Source organism: Lipotes vexillifer, unplaced genomic scaffold (genome assembly GCF_000442215.2).
Source record: "Lipotes vexillifer unplaced genomic scaffold, Lipotes_vexillifer_v1.1 scaffold18, whole genome shotgun sequence".
Taxonomy (NCBI): Eukaryota; Metazoa; Chordata; class Mammalia; order Artiodactyla; family Lipotidae; genus Lipotes; species Lipotes vexillifer.
This window is the reverse complement of record NW_006782126.1, coordinates 351,806-366,295: the sequence shown is the minus strand read 5'-3', so window position 1 is coordinate 366,295 and position 14,490 is coordinate 351,806.

Here is a 14,490-nt window from a genome sequence, read left to right as displayed (position 1 = left end):
AAAAAAAAAAAAAAAAAAAAAACCACAGTATGAATAAAAGATCAAAATAAATCTATATGTGCTGATATATGAATGTCTATGAGATATGAAATGAAAAAAATCAAGTCAAGTATAAGTCCTGTATTTGTGCCTATAGTCTTGTGTATGATCCATGAGAAAGATGTATCCATATGGGGAGGAAATGTTTAACTTTGCCATTATGCACATTTACTGATTTTTTTTTTTTTTTTCTTGCGTTATGCGGGCCTCTCACTGTTGTGGCCTCTCCCATTTGCGGAGCACAGGCTCCGGACGCGCAGGCTCAGCGGCCATGGCTCACGGGCCCAGCCGCTCCGCGGCATGTGGTATCTTCCCGAAACGGGGCACGAACCCGCGTCTCCTGCAACGGCAGGCGGACTCTCAAGCACTGCGCCACCAGGGAAGCCCTACTGATTTTTTAAACAAACAGGAATTACTTTTAAATTTGAGAAACCCCAAACAGAGAAAATTTGAAGCATAAATGACGTCGTGTCTTTATTTGTCTCTTAGAAGTACTCTAGTATTGATCAAATGGATAATTAATGTATCGTGTTCTTAGATACTTAGTGAAGAGCAGATATTTACTAAATTACACTAAATGTGCTTATCTTCTAGTGTTAGGTCCAATAGGAGCTGATATTAATTCTTCTTATTTCATCTTTTTTATTATTTTCCTCATTCCCATTCTCAGTCATTCTGTGTGTATGTCATGTTGAACTACTGATAAATATGCAAATTTTCTACAATCTCCTTTTGTATTCTGTAGGACTCTGATACATACATACCCCAGGTCTCTTTCTTTAGGAACTCTGGTTATATGTTCTTCCACTAGGGAGACTTCCTGAATCCCCAAAACTGAGTCAGTCCCAACTGTTTACATACTGTCTTACTCACTGTTCAAACCCCTATCACACTGAATTCCAACTATATCTTTACTTGCTTGTATCCTGAGATGGGCTTTAAATCAGAAGAGGGCTGTAATCATATCTGCAGTGTCTAACTCAATGATTGGTACCTAAGTGATTCTCAGTAATTATTTTAAGTGAAAAAGTTAACAGTTAAATTGGCCACTCTCTTTGAGCAAGATATTGGATATTTAAGCACCCAGAATAATTTTGGTCCAGCTACTATACCTTTATTGCAGGTACTATACCTTTATGGCTGATATACCTTTTATTCCCACATCCATAATAACATCAATGGATATTTTATGCTCTTTCAGATAATTATTAAATCACTAAGAAAATACATTTAAACTTGGCACATTATTATATATGCCAAGTTCTCGTAGGTCTATATTAGACTCAAAAGATGGAAGTTAAATTTTGTTGATAGAAAGGACATAAATGTATAATAGAATTAAAAACTTAAGGTATATGTATATATATATACACATACATACATATGTACATATATACCTACATATATATATGGATCTATGAGATAACAAGCTAGAGTTAATGACAATTTTAAAAGACCCAGATGTGTATCTAATATTACAAGACTACTTTTGATCGGTCCCTATTAATGCTGAGTTATCTCAAGGACTGGTTGATATCAACTAATAAAAGCACTTTTATAATAGCCACTTAGACAGCAAATGCTTTTCAGGGTGCTTACTAAGGCACAACTCACTTACTGTTATTGGCAATAATTACAGTGGTTCAAGGTTGGAGCCCAGGTATGCCTCTTGTTATTAACACCTAAATCCAGATATCCACTGAACATTGGCTAGAGACCATTCTCCCTATTGAAAATATTGGAAATACTAAAATGATTTTGGCTTAAATAATTTGGAGATAAAAAATGGAAAGAAAAGGGCTTCCCTGGTGGCGCAGTCGTTGAGAGTCCGCCTGCCGATGCAGAGGACACGGGTTCGTGCCCCGGTCTGGGAAGATCCCACATGCCGCGGAGCGGCTGGGCCCGTGAGCCATGGCCGCTGAGCCTGCGCGTCCAGAGCCTGTGCTCTGCAACAGGAGAGGCCACAACAGTGAGAGGCCCGCATACCGCAAAAAAAAAATAAAAATAAAAATTAACCTTTTTGTAAAACTCATTTATACTGTTTCAGTTGTTTCAAATTACATATTGAAATGTGTTAAGCTATAAATAGGTGGTGTTTTGTGCTGTAAAGGGCTCTGGGGAGGGCAAACATTCCCAAAGGTTAAATTGCGCACAAAAACTTCATATAGTTTATATTGTTCAAGATGGAGGATCTGGTGCTGTTTTCTATTACAAAGCAATGATTCATTAACCTAAACGATGGAAGTCCACAAATAGATATCCTAAAATGGTCATACCTGGGTTTTGATTGGGCAGAATATACTTGTAATAAAATGAAATATATTGCTGGTGCCTAAGACATGTTTAGGGAGCATTGAAGATATTCTGGTCCAGTAATTTTACGAGATAAAAGTTAGGTTTCTACTCACTAATAGAGGTTAGCAGCATAGCCTGTGCAAACAGATCCCAAACAAAATGACTACTTTAAAATTTAGGAGAAGTTGTGATTAATTGAATTAGGAAAGTTTCTGGGTGTATCATTACTGCCTAGGCTCAAAATTTACCCTCCCTTTTTAAGAATCAACTTAGGCAGGGAAAGTTCTAGAAATATATAAGCCAAATATTAATGACAGTGGTGAGGGGTAGAGAGATTAAAAAAAAAAGGTATAGACACTTTTACTTTATACCTTCCAATTATTCTGATGCACATTTAGGTTAAGTGGCCTTTTTCTATTTGCAACTAAAAACTTAGTGAATATATATATGTATGTATATATATATGTGTGTGTATATATGTATGTATATATATGTATGTGTGTGTGTGTGTATATATATATGTATATATACATATATATATATAAAAGAGCAATTATTTTAAGGTGATCTTTTTAAGGTATCTATGTCCTTGATTGTAGTACCTTTCTTTTTATTTTAGGGAAGAAAACAGGCCGTAAACAACTTTGTATTATCAGTTCTGCCCAGTTCCTGGCACAAAGTTGTACTCCACAATTGTTGATTTATTTTACGCACTTGTGTTTCCATGCAGAAAGCACACAAACAAGAAAACCTACATCTCTTTTCTTAAAAGAACAGGTAGACATTGTCCGCATTTGGTGTGACCGCTGTTGGGTATCATCATTTCCTTACCGGCTCCAAGTAGTTTCATCAGTCACCCTTAACACCTTCCTTTCCCTCCTCAAGCTTTTCCTGCCAACTCTTGTCCCTGATCCATCCACATAAATTCATGGGCAAATAATTATTTGGTTTCTAAGTACTGTTTCTATGACTCCAAACTCCCTTTCATCCAAATCCGTCTCTGCTTCTCCACAGCTGCCAGTGTAGTTCAGCACCTCACCATTTTTCAGCACCACTCTCCACCTCTCACCTGGAACATAGTAATGGCCTTCTAGCTGGTCTTTCTGCCTTTAGAGTCTCATATTGCAATCCATCATACATGGAGCAAGCAGCATCATAATTTAAAAAATAGATTTAGTAGTATACCTGCCATGCTTAAAACAAATAAAAACAAAATATTTATGGTTTCCTCTTGCTTACAAGACAAAACCACAACTGTGATAAAGTGGAGATTTTTCTTAATTTGGTTAATGTTTATCTTTAAAATCCTTAATTTCCATGGATTACTCATAGGTGCTTGAAACATGTTAGCTGACTTTTATTTTTGGAGTAAAATAATAGACATCTATTTAAAAAAAAATCTTAACCTATTTAGAATTTGTCTTGAGTGTAGAGTTGTACTGGTTAAACAAATGTTATTTCCCTCCATTATAGTGATTTTTGCTATGTTCATAATCTAAAATAGGAGCTGAAGGATTAATGATATGTCAGATCTTCTTTAAATTTATTCTCAACAGCAACACAAACTGCAAAAAGAATCCGCACTATTTAAGTGGAAATACATCAATCACAGAAATGAGCAGGCTGCAGGTCCAAGTCAATACCTTCCAGCCCCTTAAACAGGGGGAAGGGGAAGCAAGTTTGCTTATGTTCAATATGCCAGAGAGTGGGGATGAATAGCAGTAGTGAACGTCTCTGACTGCAGCTTGCCAATATTAACTTGAAAAATTATCAATCATTAATCCATCACAGTCCTAATTATTACTGAACTTCTGCATTAACAGGAAAGGAAATTTAATGAAATAGGTTAAAGAGCTTTGGTTTAAAAAATCATCTTATTATTAGATTACATCTAAAGACTCATCCTCATACTAATGAACCTAAACATTTAAAAGAAATCCTGTGGCAAGTTATGAAAGAAGTTATGCTGTAGAAGAAATCAAACGTTTTAAGACCTACTCATTCCCTCAACAAGAAGTCTCGTTATTCTAATATTTTTTCATATTTAAGGTGATGTAGGAAACTCCAGAGCGTTGTTTATGTTATTAAATATGAACAGTGGAGGAATGGATGAGCATTCTGCTTTCCTTAATCACGTAAGACCCAATGACAATTAGAGGGAACAAAATTTTCATAATAGATTGGGATAGTGTTTGGCATTAACATGATCAGCGGTTTAGTTGAAGAGCAGGATGATATAATGAACTCTGAGAGTTGAAGCCTGAGTAGTTTAAACAGGAAGCCAGGCTGCTCAGTTGCAAATGCCTATAATATTAAACCTGGTCCATCTGTCATTTTTATCCTTTCCTTTTATCTGGGGAGATATAGGGATGATGCCATGCTTACTCTGTGAAGCATGCCTATGGAAGATGTGCAGAGTCAAAGATTCGTTAGGATGCTTCATCATTTAATTTCATAGTATGCTTCATAAGTCTTCATAATCTTTATCCTATTTTTGTTTTAAATAACTGTGAAATCCGTGCAGTACACTGTATATTTTTAACACATTAGATTCATATCTAAAGAATAAAACCAGCTAATGAAGATAGTTTTTTATATTGTTTTTAATATGAGCAATTCTTTCAAATTTCCTTTTACAAAATCTGAATGTTTTAGACATACACGATTTAATTGCTGTTGTTTTTACGAGAGCATTTCAATAAAAGAGAAAAAGACTCCATTTGGTTTTCCTGCCTAGAGAATGAAAGCAGCAGGAAAAAATGCTGTTATTCAAGTCTATAACAGCCAACGTCAGTAAAGCAAATGATACTTGAAAATAATATTTAAAGTTGAAAGCAGAGTAAAGTAATGGCCATTAGCCTCTAGTGCCTAGATGTGCCTTCCCAGTTGATGGCATGTATGGTAGGATATTATATCTGATAATTCAACTAGCATATATAGTCACCCATTAACCTCTGGAGAATCAGGGATCCATGGCAAGCCCAGAATGTGCCACTTAACAATGTCTCCTTTACTTTCAGTGGTCAAACTCTAACAGTGAATATGGATATGTTCTGAAGTACTTCTGGTGATTTTTGCAGAAAGACATATTTGGAATAGTAATCAAAGGCTCTTAAGAGTTAATTAAATATGAATTAGATTATATCAAAAAAATGATTAAAAAACCCTGCATTTGGCCGCTTGTGAAAAGCATTCCTATGATGGTCACTAGAACACTTTGCAATAATTCTGTTAATACTGCCCTCTTTGGTCAAAATGATTGATCCAAGCCCACGCTACATTTCCAAAGAGATTGAAATTTGGAAAGCAAATGTTTTTAAGGTATCTTATTTATTTATTTTAAGCTTTACTAAAAAGTCAGTGCCATCAAACTCTATCCCTTAAATTTAATTTTGTAAATATTTTGTTACCTTTTTTTTTTTTTTTCAGTGTTTAACTTCAGGGAACTGTGTTGTTAAAGCAGTGTTTTTATTTATATGGGAACTGTGAACCTAATCATGTGTTGTGCTTGCCCTAAAATTGCTTTTTTTGTCATGATCTCTTTTGTTTTGAAGCTGAGTTAAGGAGCAAACTCAGAGTTAAGTCAAATCACTCAGAGTATATCCCATTATAAAAATGGGCTAGAAAGAGGCATTTAAAAGATAAGTGAATAAATGCTCAAGAGAAAAGTGACAGAAAAGAATGGTGAACAAGAAAAATACACATTCTAACCACTAACAGATTCATTTACACTTTGATTACTAAAATGTTTTGCCAGGTCATTTAGATTCTGTGATTAAAACAAAATGCTCATTGATGAATATATCATCATGCTGTTCTTTTTATCCATACTTAGCTTAGTGTGTGTATTCTTTTTACAAGCTTGCCATCAACTCTTCATTTTAATTTAATTTTTACTTTTATGTTGGAGATACTTTTAAAAGCCAAATAATTCTATGAACTTACTAAGAAATAGACCAATTTCTCCCTCCCTGCAAGTCCTATATACCATAAGCTCTTACCTCTTTTAGCCATTTTGATTTTTAATTCTTTTTTTCTGGTAATCCTCTCCATATTTCCAAATAACAAGCTTGTAATAGGGGTCTTAATGTTTCAATTTCAGAGTTATTGGATTTTTACTATGAAAAATGTAGTTCTTTGAAGATTTGACCACTTGTACGCCTGTGCTTTCTCACTGAGTTTTCAGTAAAACTCTCCCATGTCCAGCAAGCTTTGTGTTTCAGTTCCTCAGCTCCCATGTCTTCAGTAGCCACCCACCACAACTCTGTCTTGTGAGGAAGGGGCTCTGAGCATCTAAATGCTTAGTACACAACTTTCCAGCCAGTCCTACTTCTAGCGCCACCTGGACACTTCAGTGGAGTAATTTTTGAGCCTTCTGGGGTTTTCTGGTGGCAGTCAGCTTAACTCCTTGCTTCAGCGTCTCCAGACCTAAGTTTCAGCTATCTTCAGTTTGCTTAATCAGCTATCACTTTTACATGTGCTTTCCGGCTTCTGAAATTTTGTCACTGTCAGCTCATCCTGTTATCTTTGTTCCTGTGGAATTATACAGTCTTTTATCCTTTATGTGTGTGAGGTTTTTGAAAAGAGCACAGGTGCACAGTTTTCATCCTTCCATGTTTGTGTCATTGATTTTTTTCTATCTGTTACGAACTCATTAGAGGTACTTAATTCAAATATAGTAATATTACAAAAATGGTTTTATATAAAATAGTTCAAATTCTTTGATATCTTCTGCTTATTATGATTTTAATCATCTTTATTTCAACAATTTATAATCTCTATACCACTAGTTCATTTCTCATTCTTATAATAGCTACTCTTACATGTACTTGATAGTAAGACTGAATTCTACTAACAGCACAAAGAAATGCTTATTTGATGTTTGCAAATATTTACAAAATGTCAACTCATTAGTCCTTTCTCTAGCCCTGTGGAATAGTTGCCAAGAGGCAACCTTAACTTTACATTTACAGATAGAATAGCTGAGCCACTGAGGGACTGTGAAATTCCTGAGGTCACCCCCCAAAATCAGTTGTGGTAAGAGAATCAAGAATGTTTGACTTCAATTGTTTTAACATAACCATGAAACATCACTCAGTTCTTCCTAGTCAAATTCACCTAAGTATAATGAAATACCTTTCTACAAAATCAATCTTCACTATTCCCCAGAAATATTTGAGGAAAAATTAAGAAAAAGTTTACATTGCAAGCATATCTTATAGACAGCACAAGAATTTTCACTTGGAGAAAGGGCTTACCCATCTGGTATATTTTTTTTCCTCATCAATATGTGTCAAAAATTCAAAATAATGTAGTACTCTCCTGGGCAAACCTGGCACTTGGTTACCAAAGACGTGAAAACCTATATGCATGCTGTCTTTCCACTCAACCGTATAACGTAGCACTTTGCCATCTCCATTAAAGACTGACTTTGTACCATGCCATGCATTTTATAATATTTCTATCTAAATGCAGATTTCTACATTCCATGTGTACCATGTAGTCAGGTTTTCCATAAAAATACCAGCAGGAGAGTACATTGAAATTCATTTTGCATATTAAAGAAATCTCTTTCTGAGAGTCCTTCTTTTATTTGTTTTATCAACTCAAGCAATAAGCAAGAAAATTAGAGTTTCAGCAGTAATAGAAAAGCTATTTATGATTTTATCAGCCTTGCCACTTGTTTCCCCTGCTTAGACAATTTACTGACTCTTAAGAGCAAGCCACTTTAAAATGTTCCACTGGAAAATGAAATAAGTCTATCTGTATCATTTCACCCAAGTACTGTAGTACTCTATTACCTGGCGACAGCTTCACTTGAGTAACATGCCCCCTGAATGCTTTTCTTCGCAATACCTACAGCACACATAAAATATGTCCCATAGGGATATGTTCCACTTGAAAACATTATTACAAATGCCATAATATTTTCCAGCATATATCTTGCTGGCATGGTTGGGTCAGGAATGCAGTCAGAGCCTAACAGAAAATAATGTCTCTTCACACTTCTTGCAAAATTTTTTACAGAGAAGGCAAATTTGAAAATGACTGTCACTGGAATTATGGCAAATTTCAAATGAGCTCATTATATGCAGTTTATTGAAGCTTTCCATATGCCCACAGGCAATTCATTATGTAAGGAATAAACAGAATACATGGAGAAATAAAGTGCACATGAAATTAAAGGAACAATACTTCTAAACCTGTAAGCACAAAAATTATAGTTAAAAAAAAACCCAGTTTCCCATATTTATTTTCTAAAATCTATCATAATTTAAAAAATCATGTTGTAAAAGGAAACCAAAATAAGTTATATATACATACATTCATACACAAAGGAGAGTTTATATCTGAGGTAAAGCCTCTTACTGAACTGAAGGCAGTAACTTAGAATGTTTAAACAAATTTGAATAAACTTGACCTCATCCATGTTGGAAAATATCTAAATTTGAATTGCTATAATGACCTGAAAACTATTTATTATTTTATATGCATTGTTATTTTTCCTGTGTGTAGATAGCTTACATCTATAGCATCAAAAAATCTTTCTCTAGTCTACTTTTTATTGTCCACACAGATTTTACAGTTTTTAAGACCAAATTATTTTTTTTAATTTATCTAGTTCCTTCATATATACCTTCTTTTCTGTTTAAAAATAACAATTTTTAACTTTTTCATTATTCACTGTGTCTGCAACAGTAAGAACCTGTTTAGGAGAGAAATGGAATAACACATTTTTTTCTAGTCTCAATAGTCCAAATTCATAACATAATAAAATATATAGATATCGAATATTTATATATTCCCACATTTTAAAAATAATGCTTTAATCCATTTGAATAAGAGAGTATACATCATGTAAAAATGAAATAAAACTGAGAATACTTTAGATATTTCTGATTTTTAATAAACATTATGATGTGTTTCAAATTCAATCAAGATGGATACCATTTGGAGGAACTGGAAGTTTAATCTGTACTGTTGTGTGACTATGTCATGGCCCAGGTACAGAGGCATGCTGAGTTGTCAATGATCTGGAAAATGGCATGAGGCAACATTTGAGTCTGCAAATATACTCTTCTTAGTGGTAGAATGAATCTTCTAATTACCGTACATATCAGCTGTTACTAGGATGTAATTTGTGTTTTCAGTATATCACCTATAAAAATTGCTTACCTACATTCGCTCTAATCTATATTTCCTTCTCAGCAGAAGCCCAATAACTAAAACACATTTGATCTGCCTCTTTAATCATTGCATCCTAATGTTTTATTCTGTTCAGCTGGCAAAAACAAAGGCAAAAATGCTCTATGTGGCCTTCTGTGGGAAAACAAGAAAAGGCACTATTACGGAGGGAAGAATCACATATGTCAGAGACTTTTGAAAGGAGTTAGCATGGAAATCAGTAGAAAGGGAATTATTTTTACCTCTTTTAGAGGAAGAAGGTGGGAATACTAAATCGAAAGAAAGCTTACTGCAAGGCCAAAAAGACAGCTATTGTTGGCAGCTTTAAAATGAAATGAAACACCTCACTTCCAGCAGAAGGTTGCACATTGTCCCTGGTGAGACAAAGAATTAAATACTTGTCACGGGTAATCTATGGCTGACATTCTGAACGATATGGCAGAGTAAGGTTGCAGCCCTTTCTGGTAGCTGTTTTCTCCCAGTTGAGCAATGAAAAGCCAAGGACAAAGCCTCAGTTCAATGGTTCTTTTCCCCTTCACACTACCCTTTCTAATTTATCCGCAGGAATGGATTTGAAAGGAAAAAAATGTTTAAGAGTTACTAGAGAAGTACAATGGTGTCCACAGTTTACAGTCAAAATATTATTTTGCTTGAATTTCCAGTACTGTGACACGATTAACCCAAGTGTTAGGTATTGTGACTCCCAGTGTTTAGTCCCTGAGAGCAGGCATTCAATATCAAGTAAACAGAATTTTACTGAATACCCCTAGTTGATCTCTCACCAGATTCATATGTATATAAATCTAATTTGGGGCTGGCCTTAACACCTGCCTTAAATAGTGACTACCTGAATCTATATGAATGAGGAAAAGGATGGTCCAAGTGTTGTACTTCTATTTTTACCCTTTCACTTCATATTTTCTGACCCTTTACTGATGAAGGAAGAAGTTTAGCAACTCAAGTCCATGAACTAGGATTTGCATTACTGAAGAGCTGGAAATGTTTGTGATTGCAAAATTGCAGTTACTTCACCACTCTTTCGGTATACAAAGCTACTTATGCCAAGGGTAGATTCTTAGGTCATATTTCTAGGAAGGCATTTCTCCAAGGTTTTCATATGTCAGTGTGTGGTTTTAACTTAATACAGAGCTAGAGGAATCTAGCTAGAGGAATCTAGAGGAATAAATGGTTCACATGACCGTGCTGTAGTTTAAGTCCAGAAACAGTAGGTGGAAACTTCAGCTAACCATAGAATAGACATAGCCAACTGCAGCGTGACTCTCTCTTGTATATGGCCAAGAAATTATATGGCAAATGGCATTAAAATATTCAATGATATGTAGATTCATGAATAAGTATGTCTGTATGTGGATGGTGTATACATATGCATTATATACAAATACACGCACATATTCTTAGAGTATTACAAACAATTTTCAGTCCCCTCAGCATTTCACTGTGAATGCTGTTTTCAAATCTTTAAAGTGAGTCCTTTGAACCCTCTATGATTTCTACAACCTTCTCCAATTCATGGCCCAGAGGAAGCAATGATGAATGAAATGAAAGTGTATTGTCATAGTTTTTACACATAAGCATATGGATTTTCTTTTTAGTTCAGCTAAGAATCTAGAATTAACAGCTTAATATTACAAAAGAAAATGAGATTATGTAAACACAAAGAATTCACATAGCAACCCAGCATCTACTGAGATTACTTTCCAGTAACATTCTCAATAATTTTTTTTCATTCTGAGTAGGCATGGTAACCAGTTCACTGCCCAGCTTCAGCTTGACTCACTTGAAGTTAGCGTGCTCACCTCCAAGTTTTCCCGCAAATGTCATTTCTCACTGAGGTCTACGTAAAACACCCTCTCTAGAAGTTAAACTCACCTGATATCCTGTCATTCTTTTTTTTTTTTTTGCGGTACTTGAGCCTCTCACTATTGTGGCCTCTCCCGTTGTGGAGCACAGGCTTCGGACGCGCAGGCTCAGCAGCCATGGCTCATGGGGGCCCAGCCGCTCCGCGGCATGTGGGATCTTCCCGGACCGGGGCACGAACCGGCGTCCCCTGCATCGGCAGGCAGACTCTCAACGACAGCGCCACCAGGGAAGCCCCTCCTGTCATTCTTGATCCTTCTTATCCTGCTCTGATGCTTTTCTCCATAGTACTGCCATCTTCTGGAATAGCATATGTTTTTATATGTATTATGTTTGTTGTCTGTTTTCCACATTCAGATGTAAACTCCACAAAACTGAGTATTGTTCCTTGGGTTTATCACCTAGCTGGGACCCATGACTGGCATGAAGCAAGTATTCAAGAAATATTTGCTGAATGAATTTCTTCTTTTGAACATGAGATCTTGGAAATACTCTTTGCCAATCTGTCTTTTTGAATAAGTGAGGTTATGCTGCAGTAACAAACAACCCTTGCATCTCAGTGAGTTAAAACAGTAAAGATCGATTTCTCACTCATGCCACCTGTCGGTCATGAATCAGGTAGGGGCTTTGACCTGTTTTCATCTTTCAGGTAGTCAAGTTGAGGGAGGCTCCACCTCAGTGTTTCCACTATTGTCAGAGCATGACAGGCAAACGTGGCAAATGATGTGCTGACTCTAAGGATTCCAGTTGAAAGTGATACATGACTCTTCTATTTATATTTCATTTACTCATGCAAATCACATGGTCACATTAACTTCCCACAGCCAAGGAAGTGCCATCCTGCCATGTGCCCAGATAGAAAATGGAATATATCAGTGCGTGCTTGGTGATCAACACACATCACAGTAAATAATTGTTATTTATTCCAACAAGTCACTGGTGCACATATGTATGCAACATGTATGAAATGGAAGAATATAAGTATAGGTCTGCTAAAATTGAATTATTTTCTTGAAAATTTCACAATTTTACTTATGTCATGACTAGCCCTACAACTTCAATGGACAGAAATCCTCACTGCAAGGGTCCTGGAGGAAAGATCGGATGGAAAGCATTTAATAGAAGGGAAACAAATGCAAGCACAGGAGTTGGTCTTTCCTTTTTTTTTTTTTTTTTTCCGCTGTGTCTTAGAGTGCTAAGACCTTTTTCTTTCATAAAGAATTGAACTCTAACTTAAGTCAAAAGCAATAAGCTGGCCTCAGCATTTTTCCTCCTCCTTTTTCCGCTGCTTCTTCTGTCCTCTTCCCTTCTCTCTCTTTTTTTTTAAATCTCTTCCACTTTTTAATGTTGCTCTTTTCTCTTTTTTTTAAAAATGGAAATAACTTCTTAAATTTTTCTGTATATAAAAATAAGAGAACAGCATCAGAGTTTAGAAAAGAAGAAACAATTATCTGAAATCTCAGCTTTATTTTAACCACTATGTATATGCAGTGTTACTATTTCTCCTTCCCTCTACCCCTCTCTCTGGCTCTCACACACACACACACACACACACACACACACACACACACACCACAACATTTATTCAAATACATGGGAACACACCATCCACATTTATTTATTGAGATGTAATCATACTATGTGAACTGATTTTTGAGGATTTTGTTCCCTCACAAATACATTGTGATCTTTTGTAAAAAATAAATTTAAATCTACTTCAATATTTTAATGTTTATATAAAAATAATTGATGAATTCAGAATATTTAACACACAGTCTTCTTTTTTGTGGTAAAATATACATAGCACAAGTTGTCATTTTAACTACTTTAATGTATACAGTTCAGTGGCAATAATCACATTCATAATGTTGTGTAACCCTCATCACCATCTATTCCTAGAACATTCTCATCACTCCAAACAGAAACTACGTACCCCTTAAGCAGTAACTTCCCATTCTCCGTTAACCACAGCCCCTGGTAACCTTTAATCTTCTTTCTGTCTCTATCACTTTGCCTGTTCTAGATAATACATATAAGTGGAATCATACAGTATTTCTTATTTTGTGTTTCTCTTACTTCATTTAGCATAATATTTTCAAGTTTCATCTCTGTTGTAGCATGTATCAAAGCTTCATTCCATTTTATGGCTGAATAGTATTCCACTGCATATATATGCCCCATGTTTTGTTTATCTAGTCATCTGTTGATAAACCCTTGGAGTGTTTCCATCTTTTGGTTGTTATGGAAAATGCTGCTATGAGCATTGGCCTACAAGTATCTGTTTGCGTTCAAGTCTTTTGGGTATATACATAGGAGTGGAATTGCTGGATCACATGGTAATTCTATGTTTAACTTTTTCAGAAACTATTTTCACAGTGACTGCACCATTCCATATTTCCATCAGCAATGCACAAGGGTTACACTTTTCTCCACATCCTCTTCAATACTTGTTATTTTCCTTTTTTTCCACCTTAAATTATAGCCTTCTTAGCAGTTGTAAAGTAGTATCTTATTATGGTTTTGATTTGCATTTCCCTAGTAACTAAGGATGTTAAGATCTTTTCTTGTACTGAGTGGCCATTTACATTTTTTTGAGAAATGTCCATTCAAGTTCTTTGCTCATTTTGAATTGGTTTTTTTGTCTTTTTGTTGTTGAGTTCTAAGAGCTCTTTATATATTCCAGATATTAAACCTTTATCAGATATATGATTTGCAAATATTTTCTCCCCTTCTATGGATTGTGTTGATAGTATCCTTTGATACACAAAAATCTCTTCCCAGTTCCTACTGAAAGATGTTTAGGAAGTGTCTAGACTTTTTCAGTATTATTCACAATTTTCCACTACGTATTCATGTCCTTGCATCTATGCATGCTTTTTTGAATAATGCCTTGTAGAAATAAAATTGATAGATGAGGCCTTCCCACTTTTAAGACTTTTGGTAAATAATAACTCAATCCCTTTATTCAAGTTGCTCACCAGTACTAATACCTAATTTTCCACAGATTTACTCACATTATCTTTCTTTTTCATCCTTTCATATAATAAAATGTTTTTTTAATGACTTTATATTTTTGGAGGCCAAATTACAATG